We start from the raw sequence: 21,865 nt of genomic DNA, 5'->3' as shown, positions 1-21,865 counted from the left end.
GTCAAATTGAGATGTTAGCAAGTCAGTTTTAAACCATAGAAATGAGAAACCTCTGCTTTAATTTAATTTCAAACAGGATCCTGATTCCTGTTGTCCTTAAATAAACAATGTTCCTGTAATAAGTGTGATATAAACCGCAGTAAGACTACTGTATTTAAAAAAGTAACATGAAACAGGGGTTGCTCTCAAGTAACCTCCCTAAGGGGGCAGCAAAAACATTTGTTGAGCAGATGGGATCTTTAGCGAAAGGTCAGACAAAACAGTACAAGACACATTGGGAATACTTTAAAGTAAAGTGATGGTTTAAGACAAGGGGTTGCTTAGTGGAGAGAGGCAGATCATGCGGTTTCCACTGCACTAGAACTGGATCAGTGGCTTGTTATGAAAAGATCTACTGCAGTGCAAAGTGGAGAAGGAATGACCCCCGTTCTTTCTATAAGCTCTCAGGTACATCTTGCTGATGGAAATATATCTGTGGGTCTGGAGGGAAGGGATTGGTGTTCTGTGGAGAGGGGGTGGAAGAGAGTGAAGAAAGCTCATTTTGTGAGTGTTATTGTTTTCCCAACAACTACTTTAAAAGTTCTCTATTGACTTGAAATAGTTTCACTTCACCTGGCAGTTATATTTTGGACAAGCCTGCCCCTACGAGGTAGTTAATATGGTATGTATGGTTAGATTATCTCATTTAATTTGTGGTTTAAAGCTTTTGTGCAGTGAGGAGCAGGATGGAGGAAGGTTAGTACAGGCAGTGCCATATGCTGCCACCATGTTTTCATGTACTGGCTAATTCAGGTGATAATTTAAAAAGTGGATGGATGCTACTCAGAGAACCCTGAAACAGCCTTTGTCTGACTCAGAGAGAGACAAGATGCTATCCCTGGGGTTGGGAGAGGGTGGAAGGTGCTGCGCTCCTTCCATTGAGAAAAATACTTAGTGGTATGTGATGATAGAGATTTGAAGGGAGAAAAGATTCCTTGCGACGAAGAGGTACAGTAGAATCTCAGAGTTATGAACATCAGAGTTACAAAATGACAAGTCAACTACACACCTCATTTGGAAGCGAAAGTATGCAAACAGGCAGCAGCAGAGACAAAAAAAGCAAAACCAAATACAGTACAGAACTGTGTTAAACAAACTACTAAAAAAATTAAGGGAAAGCAGCATTTTTCTTCTGCAGAGTAAAGTTTCAAAGTTGTATTAAGTCAATGTTCAGTTGTAAACTTTTGAAAGAACAACCAGAACGTTTTGTTCAGAATTACAAACATTTCTGAATTATAAACAACCTCCATTCCTGAGGTGTTCGTAACTCTGAGGTTCTACTGTAAAGTTCAGTCCATCAATATCCTACTCTTTGGGTGCTGGATCCTGGAAGATCCTTGCTGGGGAGCCAACCATAACTATGGGGTAAAAGAGAGAAGTTGGGTTGGGAAAGAAAAGCAAAAGGTCTAACAGACCAAAAATGTCACAGGCAAGCAGCTGCACACACCGTTTATGGAATAGAGCCCTTATCGCAATCCTGGCGAGCTTGTTGATTCCTGACATATAGCTGGCCATTACTATTTTAATTAAACAGTTTTTCCCCCAGCCAAGACCCTCCTTTTCAAATGTACATCGATAGGTTTTTCATTTCATACTCCACTACTCTCCCCAAAACAGGAAATCCAATTACTGATGCTCTTGAGCAAGTGGCAGCTGTCGTTTGATTAACCCTCAAGCAGTTCAAACATTCACAAAGCAAACCTGAGATTTCTCACTGCCCAGCACACTCTGCAGTGTTCTTTACTGAAGCCCCACAGCCATACACTCAGAGCCTGAAGTGCACTAGCAGATGCTAGGAAGAGGCACTGCAGTGTTTTGTTTTCCCTCCATAAGTGTGTAGTTAGGTTGGAGGAGGAGACCAGTTACTTTCATGGAAAGGCACCATTCTGAGCCTCATCCAGGGCTAAGAACTCCTTAAGCCATTCTCACACCAGCAGATTCACTTCTGTATGCCCTACCATTGGTAGGCATTTGGCCAGATACAGGAGAAGAGCTCTGTATGCTCTCAGAATACAACTCCCTAACAAAATGTATCAGAAACAGCCCCTCTCTCACACACCCCACAAACTCCCTGCTCAACCAGGATTGACAGTGTTTGGCTGCTAGTTTAAACACCCAAGGCCAGCTGCTCAGCTATTATAAGGTGGCATAGCTCCATTAATTTCCTGAATTAGTTATTGCAAATGGTTTATTTAGATATTATCAAGTATTCACAACACCCATATCCTGGCAGCAACTTGTGAAGCCTTCACTACCACCACTCATCTCAATGGGAAGTTAACTGTGAAAGCCATCTGAGGACAACTTCAATGTGAACATTGTTAAGTTTCTCAGTACAGGAAATGGGGATCTGAGCTGCTGCCCCTCCCCCCCCTTTTTTTTTGACTGCTCATGGAGATGGGACAAAATGATTTTCAACACTCATTGGTCTGTGTTTGTACAGTGCTAGCACCATGGGATTCCTGGTCCACTCCAACTGCTGCTGCAGTACAAATAATGAAAAGTCAGATCATTTATCCCGCCTAAGTTTATGGCTCTGAGTGCTAGACACCTCACTCTACCAGATGTCTGCATTAGTCACTGGCTGTACACAAGGGGCTGGATCCCTAGTTGGTGTAAATCAGCATTGCTCCATTGACTTCGGTATTTAAAAAGTTAATCAATTAATTATTGCTATATAACCCAGATCCCGAGGAAAGGAGGCCCAATGCTGAGTATTTTTTTATCAGTGACAAAAATTTGAATTACTTCAGAGGGAAAACCAGGATGAAGCACACAAATAGCAATACAATGAAGCTAGACATTAGTGGTATTTGTACATTACCTCCTGCACATATGCTATCCTATATGGTTGCTAGAACGTTAATTGTTGTCGAGTTGAATGTTGCCAGTTGTGAACTAGCGTGAAAGCTTGTGAATCTTCTTCAGAAATGAGATACAGCAATACATGTATCCCACTGCCACGCTCCTTGAAAGGGAAGCCCTCACTCTGTGTGCAACATACAAAATTAAAGGCTTTATTAAGCATGTAGTCTCTGTGGGGTGTGGCTGGGGAAATCAGATGGAAAAAGGTTTTCTTCCCTGACACTTAAGTCTGCAGAAGCTGTAAATGTTGTGGCAGTTGGGTATGGAGCCCTTAGGAAGTCTCTCTCGTGACTGACCCATCTGGCCTATGTTTCCAGCAGCATTGAGAGTTTCCAGAGGTAGCAATATTCTTATCCAGAGGGAAATTTATTGCTGTACAGGGTCTGTGACTGGAACGGGAAAAGAAGAATAGAACAGAAAATGATCCCAGAGGACCCTACAAAGAGAATTCTCTAGCAGACTGTATTTGCAATAGCTTCCTAGCCACCTCCAAACATGTTACATGCACTATTAACAATTTGCTACTAACTTCTGATCTCTTGCAAAGTAATACAAGTCTGCATTGGAACAATGAATTAAAACATATTGAAAGCATGAAGCCACTTCCCTCAGGCATCTCAGTATTGTGTCCCTTATCTGAGACCAACTGTATTGTTAAGATTGCTTTTAGGCAATGTGGCAACTAAAAGGACATTATCCAAATGTGACACTTACTTTATTATAATTTTTTTTAAGGGATGAAGGAAGGGTAGCACTGGTGGGATCCAGGGACAAGAGAGTGAGATATTTTATTGATGATGTAGATGTTGTATTTTACAAGTGAGGTTCATCTCAGATTTATTTGGAGGTATAAACTGCTTAAATTTAATAACTTGTTTGTTACCACAGATTACTGTAACCTCAGTGCCAGTAAATACCAATGAGGCTATAATTTTAGAGTAGAAGCAACTTCTACAGAAGAGATGTTTTTGCAGCAGCACGGAAAGGTTTATTTTTTGTGCAAAATTCACAAAAATGGACCAAAAACGTTTATACCATCACCCAGATGCCAGTTCTTCAGACATTCAACTAGACTCACTAGGACCTTACTGAAAGCGAGAATCATTATACAGTGGCAGGGTAACACAGAAACTTTAAGAATGAGAGATTTGTTTTACAGATAATTTTGTATGTTTTTAATTGCCATTCTTCACACAGAGGGGAGGGATATGAAATCTGAAAGTTGTTTTTTCTCCATCTATGGAGTTTACCAATTTGCCTTTCGCTGTTATTCATATTCATGCAAATCCAACACTGAGAAAACAAATATAAATGCCCAAATATAAACATATAAAATAGTGGTTAACACCCGCAGATAGTCCTCTTATGTATATCTCAGGTACTTTTGCCTTATGATCCCTGCTTCTGAAGACCACCCCCACCTTCTCCATCCTATAGCCCAGCTCTCTGCTACTTCCTTCTAAAGTACCAACACCTGCCCATCCTTTTTCCAATTTCTTCACTCCATAGTGTCTATTGGTATTTGGCTTGAGCTTTTAAGGAATATTCGTGGCCACGCCTCAGTATGGGGGGGGGGAGATACAAAAAAAGTGTAGTTTAGATCCACAGTACATAGAACATTACAGGATAATAGAGATAATAAACCTGTGAATATGCATTTGAGGCCAAATTTGGAAAAGCTGGTGCAGGAAGTTATGCCAGCTAAGCCTCCTGCACCAGGTGGAAAGATTTACTCCAGTGGAAAGCAGGCAGTGTTATTACTGCTGCAGTCCTTCCAAGAGGTACCTTGGATTCCTGTCACAGGCACACCACCAATGGAAGCAGTTGAGAGGAAGCACTGACTCCCCTTAACTGGCTGCCCTGGCCATGCCCTCTTTCCAGACAGTCCCCACTGTTTGGTACCCACTCCTCTCTCTATTTGTTCTGCCAGCCCAGAACAACAGAATCTGCGGGCTCTTCGTGCTGAAACGTCATCTGCCAGCCAACTGTCTGCCAATAGAGCTCTGCCAGGGTTTATGCTGGCACACATTGATGTTAGACCTGGGTGAAGCTGGCCCTCTGGCTTTGGTTATTGTTGACATATTTATTATAAAATCATTAAAGAATTAATAAACATTACACTTAAGTCCTAAATTCACAAGCAACTTAGATGAGGTGAAGGGGGGAGGGGGATTTTATATGGGTTGGGTGTCAGGAGTGAAAGCACCAGGTTGGTATGGGAAATGTGTGATGGGAAAAAGGAGGGGAGCTACAGATTGGGGAGTTCAGCTCAAATGCAGCTTTATTCACTAGTCAGAGCAGCTTGGAAGAGGAGTGCTAGAACCAAGAACATGCAAATACAGAGGGGAAAAGCAGGTCTTTCTTCTGTGCCTCAGACCCAACTGTGATCAAAATCGTAATTTTCACAAACTACAGCTCCACTCGTGAGGACCAAGTCTGCGGTCTCAGTTAGTGCCAACAGTTTTTGCAGGCAAATCATACTACTTTTGGATTTATTGAGAAACATTGTCACCCCCCTTCCCAAACATACACACTTACCACCTTGGCAGCAAGGAGGAGTTCACAGGACATAAACCTGGCATCTCTGTCATGGTCCATATATTTTCCACTTTCATACCTCCCGCCACCACCAAGGATCATTCCTGCCTAAGGAGTTGGCAAGTGGAAGAGATACAGCTGGCATCTGATCTGCTTATACTCTGTGCTCTTTCCCTTTCACAAGGAAAGCTCTGGGGAACACGCTGCTGGGGGTAGCCTGGTTATTACCTTAGGTTTAATTTGTCCAGTTTTCTTTTTAACTTCATACTGTGCTTGTTTCATTTTCGGGGATTATATTTTTTCTCCTTATCCCTCCCGGCCCATCACACTTTTGCTATCTTCATATTACCAAAAAAAACCATGAAAAAAGTTAACGTTAACTTTATGATGGGTGTAAAAGAGCAAGGCTACTACCGCACCATTTCCCTGTTGGAGTCAATGGTTGGAAATCTGACCTTATATTTTCATTTGTATTATTCTTGTCTCCAGCATCACGTCTCTCCCCCACCCACCCCCAAACTCTTCCCTGTTGTGACAATCAGCTCTGTGTAGATTTCAGTCACAGAGGAGCAGATGCAGGATTTGATATTGGACTTTTAGATCGCCCATCTACACACTGATCCACAGCTCTCAGACAAGTAATGAAATTCACAACATCATGCGGAGTGGGCAAACAAAATTATGTTCTTCTCCCCTATGTAGGCCAGTTCTCTCATGCCTCAAATCCTGGTACCTGCCTCCTTGGTTGCAGGGGGACCCGACCAGCAGCTAAACCTTGACAGTTATGCAGGACCATGAGGCTTTTGGAAGATACACTCCTTACCCCACCTGCACGGGGGCAGAATGGGGGAGGAACTCATGAATCTACTACTGCACAAATCCTTAAATCATCTGTTAATTGTGGTGCAAGAATACTCCCACCGTGAGGACAGAGCAGGGGTCAGCAGCCTTTCAGAACTGCTGTGCCGACTCTTCATTTATTCACTCTAATTTAAGGTTTTGCATGCCAGTAATACACTAATGTTTTTAAAAGGTCTTTCTATAAATCTATAATATAGAACTAAACTATTGTTGCATGTAAAGTAAGTAAGGTTTTTAAAAATGTTTAATAAGCTTCATTTAAAATTAAATTAAAATGCAAAGCACCCCGGACAGGTGGCCAGGACCCGGGCAGTGTGAGTGCCACTGAAAATCAGCTTGTGTGCCACCTTTGGCATGCATGCCATAGGTTGCCTACCCCTGGGCTAGAGTAACATCCTATATGAAAGTGGGTGGGTTGCTTCCCCCTATGCCAGCAGAAATTTGAGTGTGACCTGGTAAGCTAGAAAAGCTGCATATAAGGGTTTTCCACTGAGATTTTTCCTGTGCACGTGTATTCTCCATTCTCTCTCCTGCTCACATGACAAGTAGACTGCACAATATACAATAAACATTCATTCACAACACATCAGACCAATTCTCTTAATGCTTATGATTAATTATGAAGTATAGCTCTTCTGCAGATAAAGACAGTTCCCCACCACCACAAGGAGTTTACAACAGATGCACAAAACATCTTCTGGGAAGTGTTTGGTGCTCTTGATCCCTATTGCTCAGCATCAATCCTTAAATGACAGACACAGAAAGGACAAGTTAAACAGTCTCCAAGTGCTCAGTGCAACTTAAAAGGTTACTTCTTTATCATCAGTCGTCGTCTTAAATGTAATGTTGGGATGGAGGAGACATTTAATTGACATGGTTTAGGGACTGTGGACCTTCTGTCTAGCTAGATCTCCTACAAGGCAGTGAGATAGATGTTGAAGTGAGTCTTGAGGAAGGATCTAGCTAAGAAAAAAGGAGCTGATGCACTGGGATTAGACACAGAAGAAGGCATGTCTATGATATGAATTCATATTTGACAAAATTGAGATCTGGCATCATGATAAACTCAGTGTAGAATTGCAGCGTCCACTTTCCTCTGGTGGATTGAGGGGCATGGTCCCTGCTTGACCCTCTCTGTCCATTTTGGAAAAATCTAGTACCAACAGCACTGATAAGTTTATCTACTTCTGGTGCTCCATTATATAAAAAGGAGTTAGGTCCCAACAAGTACTGAGGCAACTCACACCTCCTCTGAACTCTATTGTGCCCATAGGGTGTGCATCACAACCCCACCTTGTACCTGAACTCAAGCCTTGCTGTTAGTCCTCCCCATTCACACACATTCGATTCTGATTTTAAAATAAATCCTTAGAACAAAGTCAGTTAAGTTTAAACCCATGCTCTAGTTAAAAAGAATGATGTATTTGCTCCCGGGCACTCCAGAGAACCTTGCGCAATGCACATTAGTGAAACAGTTCAATAACTGCCAAAGCTGTGTGCTCATGGAGATTTATTCAAGTGCAGTGGGGACTGTGATTTCCCATTCAATCCCACCAATATTCCCTCACACCCCTATTTCTACCTTCATAGTAGGTGAACACGTGTGTGTTATCAGAGCTGAATGAATTATACATTTCTCAGTTTGGTTTCTGAATCTGCAAATCTGAAAAAAAAATTGAGAAAATTTGTTTTAAATAGACCTAAACATTTTGCATTGATTTAATTTTTTTTTCAATTAAATTCAAGATGATCAAAACATTTAGGTTGATTCCAAACCAAATATTTTTTGTAAATTGGCCAAATCTGAATATGAAATTAAAAGTCAAAATGATCAGTAAAAAACATTTACATTTTCTTCATTTTTTACTTCAGTTTCTCCACTGAAACTATTAGTTAAATTTCATCTCAATTCACAAATTGTTTCAAAGTACTAAAACATGCATTTTTCAATGAAATCTATTTGGTGAAAAAAATTCACCCCGATCTTTCTTGATCCTGGTCCTCTGCTCGGCCGTTCTAATCTGATCTGGTATACACGAACTCACACAGAACCCGCTCCACAATTACATATTCTCATGGTCTTGTACCCAATAGTCTGTGTTGGGCATGATGCACAGTTCCACTATGCTTTAGGCTGGCTCTAGGGACACTTTGCCCTTTTTGGAGTGACGTGCACAACCATGGCATACGAAGGGAGACGGCTGTCCTTTGCGTGGGGTGTGTAGGTGAGTTCCTTTCTCTTGACTTTGAAGCTTGTTTCACACAATGGAAACACTTGTATATTGTTGCTAGTTACACCAATCACAATCTCTCCTGCTTCTCTTCCAGTGGCTGCATTTCTGTAATGCACTCTAGTGGTATTATGCTAATAGATGGTATTGCTTGCTATTCATGCAGCACCAAAGAAAGAAAAACACTAAATAAGTGAGAGCTCAGTCAGTATCCACTTTGTCTCTGGTATATTACAGGTCTGAACCGGTTGTCTAATGCAAGATATAAGCTCAGTCAGGCAGGAAATAAGCCTTCTACTGTGTTTTTTACAAAACCAACTTTCAATAATGGGATTCAGGGAATTTATCATGTTTCAAAATAAGCTTTGTGACATTCACTGATGCTAAGCAAACACCACCACATTATATTTGCAGTGTGCTTTTGAAAATCCTATCCTAAGAATCTACTTTGTGATTTTTCCATACTAATAAAATGCACTATAGATTTAAGGCCAGATCTTCAGGTGGTGTAGCCAATGCAGCTGTGCCAATTTCCACCATTATGAATCATTTTTATTACAGCAGTGTTTAGAGGTCCCAGCTGACATCTGGGCCCCAAGACATCCAGCTGTACAAACAGCGAGAAACAGTCCTTGCCCTGAAAACAAGCAATCTAACATGAATCCCAGCAGAATGCCCTATCCATGGTACAATTCTGGCTCTCACCAGCTAAGGATCTAGTCCCCATTATTTAAGGCTGTGTGACCATGTGACTAGACTTCAAAAGAGTCTTGTTTTTGTTTAAGAAGCAGAGGTTGGAAGCCTACCTTTCTAGCTATGCTACCTGTCCAGCGCCATGCAGAAGAGCATCCCTTACAAGAATATCAGATTTTAGACCTGATGCTGTGCAGAGTAAGAAAATGCAATAACAAAATCATGCTCCTGTATGGAGAATATATTGAAGGTACTTACATTCAGAAGGGTCAGTCAGCTTCTCTCTGAAACATGCATTTGAAAATACCTCTTCTGCATCAATTTATCAGCAATAGAGATCAAAGCAAGATGCAGTACAGCAACCTGAGAAATCAAATGTTGCTAAATCACCAAGACTGGATGGCATTCCCCAAAAGTCCAGAAGGACATAAAATTTAGAATAGTTCAGCTTCATAAGATCTGCAAAGATATACATAAGGAATTTTTTTTAAAAATCAGCTACTATTCCAGATGACTGGACAGCAGCCAACATTATATCTATCTTTTCAAAAGGAGATACTAGGAATTAGAATGGGGAGCCTTACCCCTGGAGCTAGAGGTGGAGGGACAGGGACAGTACAGTGGCGCTGGAACATTTTTAGTAGTGGTGGTACTGAAAGCCAGCTCCCTTACCCCTGTCCATGCCCCTGCCCCAAGCTGAGGTTGGGAGCAGGGCTGTGTCTCCAGGAGAGGGGGGACCTGGACAGGGGCAAGGGGTTAGAGGCTACAGCTGGGGGCAGACATGGGGGCAGGACTGGAGACATGGGCAAGGGCCAGCAGCCAGCCCCGGCCGTGAGGCTGGGCGCGAGGCCCGGGCAGTGGAGCCCTGGGAGCGGGGAGCTGGGCATGGGACCCCAGGAGTGGAGGCCTGAGAGCAGGGAGTGGGGCCGGGCACGGGGACAGCAGCCGGGGAGCGAGGCTGGTGGCAGGGGCCCCCCAGGAGCAGCGCTCAGGGTGCGGGGCTGGGAGTGTGGCCCTGGGCCAGCAGCCAAAGAGTGGGGCTGGCAGCCAGGACCCGAGCCCCAAGTGAGAGGTTAGGGAGAAGAGTGTGGAGCCCTGGGCGCAGGGCCAGTGGCCCCACATAAAACCTGGGGGTGCTGCAGCATCCCCCACACCTATGGGACAGTCTGAGAAAAGAGAAGGGAACTGTGGGGTGGGAGGGAAGGGCAGTGCAGAGAAGGTGAAAGAGAAAGGAAAGGAGAGGGGAACATGGAAAGAGAAACATGTTTTCAGAAGCTTTTTGCAAAGATAAATCCAGCCTACTAGTATTCTTTGAAAGATTTAATTAAAAAACCAGCAAAAGAAAATCAGTGAATATGTTTTAATTAGCTGTTCACAAGTCCCTCATGGCGGGAATCAGAAATCTTAGTAACTATGAGTTGAGTAATAAAGTCCTGTTGCAGATTTAAAAAGACTTGTCTGAAAACGTACCCCAGGAAAGTCATTCGCTCAGATCCTCAGTAGGGGCAAGTCATCTTAGCTCCACTGAAGTCAGTGAAGCCACACCGATTTACACCCAGCTACCCAGCAAATTTCAATTGTACAGAAGAGAGCCTAATTTTGTAATTAAACTGCAGAACTCACTGTTACATGGATATAATATTAGGATGTTAAACAGTTTAATAAGACTAGCCATACATTATTCAGAAGACATTAGCTAGGATGCACTTGTGAGGTTATCAGTCCTTAATATACCTTAGCACATAAGCGTAACACCATCTGCAGCCAGTAAGAATTTGTTCTTCTCTACAGCTGTATAGTTAGGTGCATTGTTAGTTTTATACTTTCCCCTGAGACATCCAGCATTAGCCCTTACTGGGGGCAGGATACCAGATTGGGAAGGCCCTTTCATCTATTCTGTAATGGCAGTTCCTGTTATCTTTAGAAGGACACATCTCCTTTCCAGCCAATTGCACTGTCCAAAACAAGTAATTCTACATACATTATGATCATTCAGAATTGCATCCAAAGCCACTACTAAATTACTATAAATGTATTGTGGGCCTAGCTGATAACTGGCCAGTAATTCCATATTCATTTGTTCCAGTATGTTGCTTTAAAGTAATTTAAAATACAATTTCCTTTTTAAACTTGCCATTGCAATATTGCTAAGTGACTTTCAAACCAGTGCATCCATCGTGCTGTGTGTCTGATAGAATCTTTTATACTTGAGAGGACAGTCACTTCTTAAATGCATGTTCTTATATGACTCACATTCTGTGAAAGCCAAGAGATATAGGTCCTTTTATTCCAGTATGGACCAAATCCTGCCTGAATTACACTCTGTCCAATCCCATTCAAGTCAGTAGGGTTGTGTAGGACATAAGTGGGGGTAGGATTTGATCTATTGGGTCTCATCGGTAGAGGTGGTAGTGTAGTAGAGTGGGTACCTATAGCTCCTATATTGTTTGTTTCTGGTATTTATCTGACCCCATAAATTCTCTTACTAGTTCAACTTCAACTAATGGGCTGGTGTGACATCGGGAATGGTAAGGACCCCGGGGAATGGGGGAGCAAAGGTATAAACAGTCTACAATCCAACACCACTAGCAGGCCTGAAGCTGGACTGCCCATCCCCAGAAGTGGGCAGGGCTCTCCTGGGAGGGAGAGGTTTCCACAGTAGGCCAACTGTAAGAGGATGATTCAAAGCCAGTCCCCAGCAGCCTCTGCTGGCAAGGCCTTTAGGAGCTCTGGCTAGAGATGATTGCTGACCTCACCTGGCAAATAATCTGTCCACTGCAGCTGCTCCCACGGAAGACAAATGGAGTAAATTGTATCCCCAGAAGCCGCACTATTGAATCTGGCACAGAGTGTTGGACTAGAAAATCTTCCAATGTTTATTCTTGCAAAACCCATCCTCTGCCTAGTAATTTATAATTGCCAGAAGCTGGGAATGGGCAACAGGGGATGGGTCAGTGGATGATTACCTGTTCTGTTCATTCCCTCTGAAGACCTGGCACTGGCCACTGTTGGAAGACAGGATACTGGGCTAGATGGACCTTTGGTCTGACCCAGCATGGCCTTTCATATGTTCTTAAAATGAACTAGATTACATAATGGGCTTACTGTGAGCCCATTATGCTTCATGATTTCAATTATAAACAGAGATACTGCTTAGACCAGTGGTTCCCAAACTTGTTCTGCTGCTTGTGCAGGGAAAGCCCCTGGCGAGCCGGGCTGGTTTGTTTACCTGCCGTGTCCGCATCGGCCAATTGCAGCTCCCAGTGGCTGCGATTCGCTGCTCTAGGCCAATGAGAGCTGCTGGAAGTGGCAGCCAGTATGTCCCTCGGCCCGCGCCGCTTCCAGCAGCTCCCATTGGCCTGGAGCAGCGAACTGTAGCCACTGGGAGCCACAATCGGCTGAACCTGCAGACACGGCAGGTAAACAAACTGGTCCAGCCTGCCAGGGGCTTTCCCTGCACAAGTGGCAGAACAAATTTAGGAACCACTGGCTTAGACAAATGAGGAAGCTGAAGTGAGGAAGAACAGGCAGGCTGCAGAGCCTTAATAACGATGCAGATGTCTGCTGATTTGCTAGGTACCAGGGTTGTACAGGGCAACCCCCACTAATCTGACACTTTTCCTTCCTCCAAAACTCCACAGTGCCTCAACTTGAACGTGGCCATTTGCAACATGGACATTTGTCCACTGGGAACTAGACAGAGGCCACCCACTGCTTTCACACAGGCCACTGAGGATGCACTTTCCATGCATAAAATATTTATTGTTGTTGCAAAGAGCAAATAAGCTTGCACACCCTGAGAGAGAGGGCGGTCACATGATGATTTCTGCTTGCTAAGGCTCTTGTGGGAGTTTGTCCAGCTAATGAAGAATCAGCTGATAGTGGTGAGAATCGCTTGGTGGGCAAGGACGGATCTTCAGCCTGTGAGTGGCATGGGCTCATTCCAGTTTGAAATATTGCTGTAATATAAACCTAGCCTGCTTCCCCTCAAAATCCTACAGACTTATTGTCCCCACAGCTGCCAACTAAATATCACCTTAGCCTTTCTACAGAGGGGAGTTCCATCCATGGAACACTAGAGCAGTTACCATCCACTTGTGTTTTCTCACAATGCTTGTGGTGGATGGGGAAAAATATGGTGTGTTTTGGGTGGATTATCTTGCTATAGACTAGTACATCATTGTGTTCAGTATAAACTTCATGGTCCTTTCCACATTACCAGACAGCTACTGTGAAAATCCATGTGAATTGCAGTTGTCACCAAAGACATTTCTTCCTATCTGCAAAAGATTGGATTAATGTTGTTTATAGCAAATAAAACTATCTACAATGACGTATTCTGTAAATTCAGTTGTACCTTTACCGTTGCAAGTTTTAGGAGTTTGAACCATGATTGTAGCACAGCATGTTGTTTTGCAGCAGGCCTCAGGGTAAGAGCGATTTTAGGAATCCCATTTTTAACCACCGGTAAGACAGTTATAACCAAAGAAAATTCACAAATCAGACTCTGAGGAGAAGGAGAAGCTAATTGGAGGGTACTTCCCACTGCTGGCAAGTCCATGTGGCCATTTGAGATCCTCAGATGGAGGAGAGCTCAATAATTAAGCATTATAACTATTTAATTGATACTGTCCATGCTTTCATAAATGGTTGAACACAGCTGTGTGTGCCCTCGTTATGTCCACAAAGCCTTTCATTTACTCATGACATGTGTAACCATGGAAGCAAGTGAGTAGCTGGGCAACAATTGCCCAATAATAAAATCTAACTTTTGTTATATCCATCTGTAGAGGTTGGTGTGTGTGAATTTACATTTGTGTAGTGGAATGGGTTTTGAGAGAGTGATGTGCTTTACTTGTTCCAGACTCTCAGTGGCACAAGTGATACAGTGAAAGCTACAGGGAGAAAACTCCAGAATGAAGACATAGGAAATAATTCTTGGCAGGAAGGTGGGGGAGGGAAATCACTGAAACTCAAAAGGCTTTTACAATAGATATTGACTTTAATTAAATTTCTTAATATCCTGAAATAAATAGCCCCATAGAATTCAATGGGACTACTCATAGGAATAAAATTCTGCTTATGCTTAAGTGTTTGAAAGATCAGGACTTTAATGTTGAGCCAACCAGGGGAAACTGTATAATTTTGCTTAACATTAGTATTTTCTTCCTCTGATTCATGACATTTTTAATTGTTACATTTGCAGGGATGCTTAAAATAGTGTAGTTGAAGCCCAGTGTTTCAGATACTTTAAAGACTGATATAACTTGGTAGGAAATGTCATCTGGATGCTAACAATAGTACAGTATTCTTTAAACTGATCTCATACACTGAGAATGTTTTTAAAATAGTCCTTGTTACTAGAGGGCCAGTTTTAGTCCTAGTATTTGCCCAATGGAAGTGAGGCAATATCAGCAAGAGAAGAAATATTAATTCTGAGCCCTTTAGAAAAGGATACAAAGGAGATTAAAAGCACAAGTTGCAACTATTTCAAAATAATTAACAATGTCTCAGATAGCTAATGAATATTGAAAAATATTAAACATCATGAATGTTCAGATCTTCACACAAATCTGAACACATTGTTCTTTCCTCTTAATTATGTCCTCTCCTGAGCACTTGAGCACTCAATAAACATTCATTTCCTTTTTCACCTGATTATATAGCATTCTAGAAAAAAGCAAGACATTCACTTTGCCTAGCAGGAATTTCATTGTATGACATGGCAGACACATCTTCTCAACTTAATTTTGAGTCTTTGATCAGGAAAATTAAACATTTTGTAATCAGTAATTAACTCCTCCTCTCCAGTTCTTGTATTTATGAACAGAACTCACTCTTAGTCACATTCTTTTCAGTGGAACTATTTGTGGCAATGGATGACTAGGATTTGGTACAAAGTTCAAAATACTTAATGGTTGCCTTAGTTTACTTAACAAAGCCTTAAGATATTGAGCATGGAACTTTACAATATGAACTTGTCCTGTCATAAATATTACATGAACTTAAAATAAGAACAGGCCAGGAAAATTATATCACTCAACAGCAGATAGAATTTAAGCTTCATGAAGAAAAGTGATAGAAGCCAAATCAAATCCTAATAAAAGAGTTCATTAGTAGTCCGGTGGTGTTCTGATGAAGATAAGGAGAGCCTATCACATCAGTATTCCGATAAGTTTCATTAAAATGTACAGTTTGTCTAAACACACAATGAGGAAATCAGCAGGACTTGTGTACGCTGCATGAATCAGTTTACTGCAGATTTAAGGTTAAAAATTCTGCTGAGAGAATTAATTGTGAAATGAAAAGGAAAATAAGTTATTTTTTAAACAAATTATTGGTTGCATGTACAACCTATTCATTATTAACTTTACCACACAGCATTACAGTCCTGCTTGAAAAACACAGGACTTCTACTCTTGAGCTCAAGGAGAAATCTAAACTAAAACAGTATTAAGATATAGAGGCCAGATAATCAGCTGGTGTAAACATAGTTCCTTGACTTCAACGAAGATATAAATAATTTATCTGCTAAGCATCTGACCCTATATTCTATTTGTATATAGGACAGTGACCAAAAGATAACAGTCACATTTACTTGATCTGGTCTAATATTTCATGCAGTAAAACATCGTAGTGTATAGCTGAGCTAATACTTTACTATATACACAACTTTATATGATTATAGCCGTGTAAAAAGTTCACAATAAAACCCAAACCAAGACTAACCCATGTTTGGGTATAAATTAAAACAAAATCCAAAAAAACCTGACTGGGTTCCTTGAAAGGTTTGTGAAGATTCTGAATAAGCCCAAGCACAGATTTATGCAAATCTAGGAAAATGCATGGCTTTCATATGAAGCTATTTTAAAATCAATTACTGTCAGCTGAGTTTCACTTTGAAACCATACCTGCAAGATACAGAAGTGAAAATCCAGATCAATCATAACCGAGGGAGAGATCTTAAAGAAGTTAAGCACTAACTTTAGCAAGACTATTTGGGGTTGAGATATTAAATTTTAATAGAGGATGCATCTAAAATCCCTGGCCTGCTGTAAAAATCTCATCCTTATTCAGTATTCTGTTTCCACTGTTGTAAAGTATTTCAATCATCCAATAAGGGAGCTGAAACAATATCATGTGATTTAGGCAGCCATCCACACAACACAACAACTAATGTATAACAACTCAACTAAGCAAACAGTCCATGAGAAAAAAAGAGTCTGAAATGTATCCAACTTCTTTGGCAAATATTTACAAATAAATTCACAGATTCAGAACTCAGTTGCAAACAATTGACTAACCAAGACAGAAGCATAATGTTCTTCACAATGAATAGTTTGAAACTGAATCTACAAGTATTTTTTTTAAACTTTGATGAAGAAATAAAAAAGGCAAGACACACAGTGCACTAAATGAGCCAAGGGGTAGAAACTTTTGCCCACTTAATGCATATTTCACACTGTATTTTATTTCACTTCTACATGTCCTCCCCTGACCCACAGAAATCCTCATAAAATTGCTCTCCGTGCAAACCTTTCCAGTATGAGCCTGAGTGCTGCTAAGCATAAAATTCAGCTTACAATAATGTGTTGATGAAATTGACCCTTTCATCTCAGCCTTGTGCTTTGGCTGTGACACAGAATTCATTTTCTCAGAAGAAAACTCAGTTAAAATTACAGTGTCAAAAAGCAGGACTTCTTGCTGAAAACAATGGAAAGCCAAACGTTTCATTTCATGTGTAGAACTTCTCACATAGTTCCAGTAAAGCTGAACTCCTTTTCTGCAATTGGTTTGGAAGTAGCCAAGAGTAGCATGTGCTCTGTTTACGCCACTCCCCACACAAGGAAAGTGGAAGCAGTGTCAGGCATTTGGATCCAGAGCCAAATACCCACTGAATGGGGACTATCCATTGACTTCAATGAGAGTTGGATCATGCCTTGATAACTTATTAGTTATTTATACCGTGGTGATGCCTACAGGACCTAAACTGGGGATCAGGGCATCCGTATGCCAGGCACTGCACATGTATATTAATAGAGAGAAAACCTTTCCCAGAGACAGTAGGGATTGGGAGAGAGTAGATGACAAGTTCTCATTTTTGTTATCTGGAGCCTGTTTAATTTTTCTCTGGTGAAGTAATGTGCCCATAAAGAACTGCCACCATCTAAATACAGTGGTCACCAGTCGACAACAGCTGCCACACACCGTTGTAGCTGAGGTACCTTCCTAAGTTAAGTGTTTCCTATGCTAAGTTATTGCATGGTAACTGTTGGTAAGTATTGACTTTATGATAGTGTCCGTTGTAAAAACCCCTTTTGTTAATTTGATAGTAGCCAGTTTTTTGACACAGTTAAGCAGAATCTAAAAAGAAAGTAATGGCATCCTACTTAGACATTCAGCACAGAGCATCCCATACTAACAGAAGCTAGATAAATAGACTTGGAGGGATATGTTTATTAGATGATAAATATTGATTTCATAGTGCACAGACAAACAGATGAAAAAAATACTTCCATGGATGAACAGAGAGGCAAAATAAGAAAAATGCTGCTTGAGAACTTGGAGTTTGATTTAAGGATATTTACTTTATATATTTTGATATGCAATGTTGACAATTGGTGTTTCACGGGTTATAAAATTTTAACTTTTTGAATCTCATTTTCTACAGTCATTAAATAAATTGTCTGACCCCCCTCATAATTTCCCACAACCGTGAACATTGAAATAGATAAAAATAAAATGCTTAGATGCAAACAAACATTAAAAAATAAAAGCCAAACACTGCCAAGCCTATAGATAATTATCTGTTGGGATGGCTGCATCTTCAAGATGAATTGCAGAGAACATGCTGAGAAAAATGAGAGGAGAGAGCGCTATTTCTTTCTTGGGGCAGAATCTCTAAACTCCCATTTACATCAGTCTCTGGAAATCAATGAGATGGACTGCAGCAGAGGACACCCCCATATGCAGCACACCACTGATTAGCTAGCTACAAGGTTTGATAAATTTGTAGGCAACATTTCTTTGCCTGTACTAGAAAACATTTGAACATATACAGGCATTTTGTCATTCTCAGTTATTTTTGAACCACAGAATCAGGCCCTAGATACATATTACTACATGGAGTATGCATCATAAACTCAGACTCATAGACTAAGACCAGAAGGGTTCATCATGATCATCAAGTCGGACCACCTGCACATTGTAGGCCACAGAACCTCACCCACCCACTCTTGTAATAGACCTATAACCTCTGGGTGAGTTACTGAAGTCCTCAAATCATGGTTTAAAGACCTCAAGTTACAGAGAATCCACCATTATACTAGTTTAAACCTGCAAGTGACCCAGGCCCCATGCTGCAGAGGAAGGTGACCCCCCCCCCACCGACAGGGTTTCTGATGCAGGGGAAAACACCTTACTGACCCCAGATATGGCGATCAGTTAGATCCTGAGCATGTGGGCAAGAGCCAGCAGGCAGACACCTGGGAATACATTAAGAACTGGCTGAACCTAAATACAGTGATCACCGTTTTCCAGGAGCTGCTAGACAGTGGTATCTAAAGAAACCTTCCAATGCTAAATAGCTCTTATGCTAGTTTATTCTTGGTAATCTGTGAATGAATTGACTTGAATGGTGACCACTGTAAAATTGACGTTAGAGTGAGTCTTTTGACATAGTGTTGTTGTAGGAGAGAAGGTGGGTGAGGTGATCTCTTTTTATTGGACCAGCTTCTGTTGATGAATGAGACGAGCTTTTGAGCTACACAGAACTCTTCAGGTCTTGAAGAATGTGAGTAAGCTTGAGAGCTTGTCAGTTTCAACAACAGAAGTTGGTCCAATAAAAAGATATCACCTCACCCACTTTCTCTCTTTTGATACAATTAAGCAGAATCATTTAATAGGAAAAAAAGTTCTTTGTTGACAAGTCATTGATTAAATATGGTACAATTGACCACCACCACATTGCACAAAAAAGTATTGCTTTGCAATATAGTTGTGTTTTGTATTCATAATGCTGATCAACCCCTTTATATCAGAGTGCACCTCTAGCCTGATAGAACGCTGTCCTTGAGAGCAAAAAAATCTTACCATGTTATAGACGAAACCGTGTTGTATCAAACTTGCTTTGATCTGCTGGAGCATGCAGCCCCGCCACATTGGAGCACTGCTTTACCGCATTATATCCAAATTCGTGTTACATAAGAACATCAGAATGGCTGTACCAGGTCAGACCAAAGGTCCATCTAGTCCTGTATCCTGTCTACCGACAGTGGCCAATGCCAGGTGCCTCAGAGGGAGTGAACCTAACAGGCAATGATCAAGTGATCTCTCTCCTGCCATCCATCTCCATCCTCTGAAAAACAGAGGCTAGGGACACCATTCCTTACCCATCCTGGCTAATAGCCGTTTATGGACTTAACCACCATGAATTTATCCAGTTCTCTTTTAAACACTGTTATAGTCCTAGCCTTCACAACCTCCTCAGGTAAGGAGTTCCACAAGTTGACTGTGCACTGTGTGTTATATCGGGTCGCGTTATATCTAGGTAGAGGCATACACATAGATACGTGCCTATCTCTGGGGAAAACAGTATATACGGAGAGATCACTAATATAAATAACTTCCTGTTCCAAAGTTTTGAATGCCCTAAGCCAATATTTTGATCTGTTTATATTATAGGGGTATGTATGGGATTGGTATACTGCAGCACCCCAAAGATCAGAAGCTCCAAGCAGCCCTTCTCCCCAAGACAAATGTTGGTATAATGTTGTGCTCAAGTGAGAGGGCAAAGAGTTTCCTTATAGCCTCAGAATCTGAAGTTCAATAGAAGAATGAAGATAGCGTAGAACTAAAATATCAGACCTCCATTTACCAATATGCAATTTTTAAAGCCTTGATCTGTCCAGGGATAACAGTAATGTTCTGAAACACTGCCCCATTGTGGTGATAAGGAAAAATAGCACTAATTTACTGCTCTAACTTCAGACAGCTTGATGTTACAAAACTCACAGAGATTGTGGGAGGCAGAAGAAGTAGACCCACTGTTATTGCTGATCACCTCTCTTTTTTATGGCTTTCCTATTTTTAGTACTCTATTTGCATCAGTCTCTCTCACCTGGTAACTGATCTTTAGGCCACAATCAGTTAAAAGTCTCTCTTCCCTGGCTGCCTTAGAGGAGATGAACGTGAATTGCAGATGGAAGAAAGTGCACTCACTTTCATGGGATTTTGAGAACAAAATTAAAATCAATGTTCAATACAGGTCTGTCGCATCTTAGGCGCATTTAACATGCACGATTTCAGCTTTACGCGGTCGGCAAAAACAAGCAAAAAGCAAAAAAAGAGAACAATTTAAATACTGTTTCTGTAGTGTGGGCATTTCCGCCCGCCATTACACTCAATGTAATTTTGACTATACGCGATTTTTGCTTTACGCGCTGACTGCGGAACGTAACCCCAGCATAAGATGAGACAAAGCTGTAGTCTTTAGGGTTCTTCTCTTGGTTTAAAGAATAAATAGGCAGGATTTACTTACCCATGCTGTTATTTTTGTAGGGGAGTGGTAGGGCAGGTTGCTGGTAGGCCAGGAGGAGTATCATTATAGACCCCCATCCAAGCTACATCCCTCTCCACCTTTCCTTGCTCCTTCGCAATTTTCAGATCTGATCTCCACTAGATACCAGTGGGGAATCTGTGTGCATTTAGCTCATTACTTTTAACAGTAATTAGTTGCATAACTTTATCACACCTCAATGGGAGAACAGGCCCTGTGAGTTTAATTTATACCTCCCATGACTCTCTTCTGGTTCCAATACACAAAATCCAATCTCAGCTGCACTTCCAGTCACCTCCCATCCCCCAGTGGAAGTGTTCAAATAGAGATTTGATCTGCTCCACAAAATACAAATCACATGATACTGTGCATCATATAACCTTATATCACCAAGCAGAGGCTGCTATCATTATGGCAAATGGGCTGGAAGGACTCTTCTTTCCTTCAGTAGGCTTTGGATCAGGACCTGTGTGTGTGTAATATGCAAGGACCATCGATTATTAAACAAACATTCATCATCATCAGGAAGAGAGTTGGAGATTACACTTTCTATGGCAACACTTTCCCTGTTTATATTCAAACAAAAACATGCAATAAAGTTGCTATATTGGGCAAACAGAATACAAGATTCCCCATATATATAAAACCACTATTAGGGCTGGCAGGTGCTGAAATATTATTGTACAACTAGTCATGGTTCAGCAGCAACACTGAGATTTATTGGTAGGGACAGAGAGTGAGGTCTGCCTCGAGATGGTGATAGAGAAAGGAAATTACTACATTTACCTCCATGATGCTATTCCTGTACTTGGCAACATTCCAGCCTTGGTCTTGCATGAACAAAGAAAGAAAACAGAAGTAAGGAAACAGGCTAACAATGGACAAAGCATGAATTCACAAAGTGGCCTTGTAAATAGTAAGAAGAGTGATGTGTGAGAAGTATGCAGCTGCAGCTTTGTTTACTGCATATTTTATAGCTTGTGGACAGTTCAGGATTTGTTTATGCAATGCATATGCGTAAGTCTATCTGATTTATGATATGCTTTTTGGAGTTGTGGTAAACCCTTATGCCCACCCCACT

The 21,865-nt window shown here is 41.3% G+C and overlaps 1 protein-coding gene and 1 long non-coding RNA gene across 2 annotated transcripts in view; one reads left to right on the top strand and one right to left on the bottom strand.

Moving 5' to 3' along the window:
* The window catches only part of LOC123377070 (pinopsin-like), a 154,790-nt gene that overhangs the window by 16,208 nt on the left and 116,717 nt on the right, over nucleotides 1-21,865 (top strand). The window lies entirely within an intron of this gene.
* Nucleotides 1-21,865, bottom strand: part of LOC123377072 — a 60,288-nt gene that overhangs the window by 7,292 nt on the left and 31,131 nt on the right. The window contains exons 2-3 of the long non-coding RNA XR_006582070.1: nucleotides 9,486-9,590; nucleotides 7,886-7,966 (exon numbers count right to left, since the gene is read on the bottom strand). This is a non-coding gene — a long non-coding RNA (uncharacterized LOC123377072). The remainder of the gene's footprint in view (nucleotides 1-7,885; nucleotides 7,967-9,485; nucleotides 9,591-21,865) is intronic.

The sequence above is a fragment of the Mauremys mutica genome, chromosome 9, assembly GCF_020497125.1.
Source record: "Mauremys mutica isolate MM-2020 ecotype Southern chromosome 9, ASM2049712v1, whole genome shotgun sequence".
NCBI lineage: Eukaryota > Metazoa > Chordata > Testudines > Geoemydidae > Mauremys > Mauremys mutica.
The sequence above is the reverse complement of the archived record's forward strand: the minus strand, read 5'-3'. Positions and strand labels throughout refer to the sequence as shown.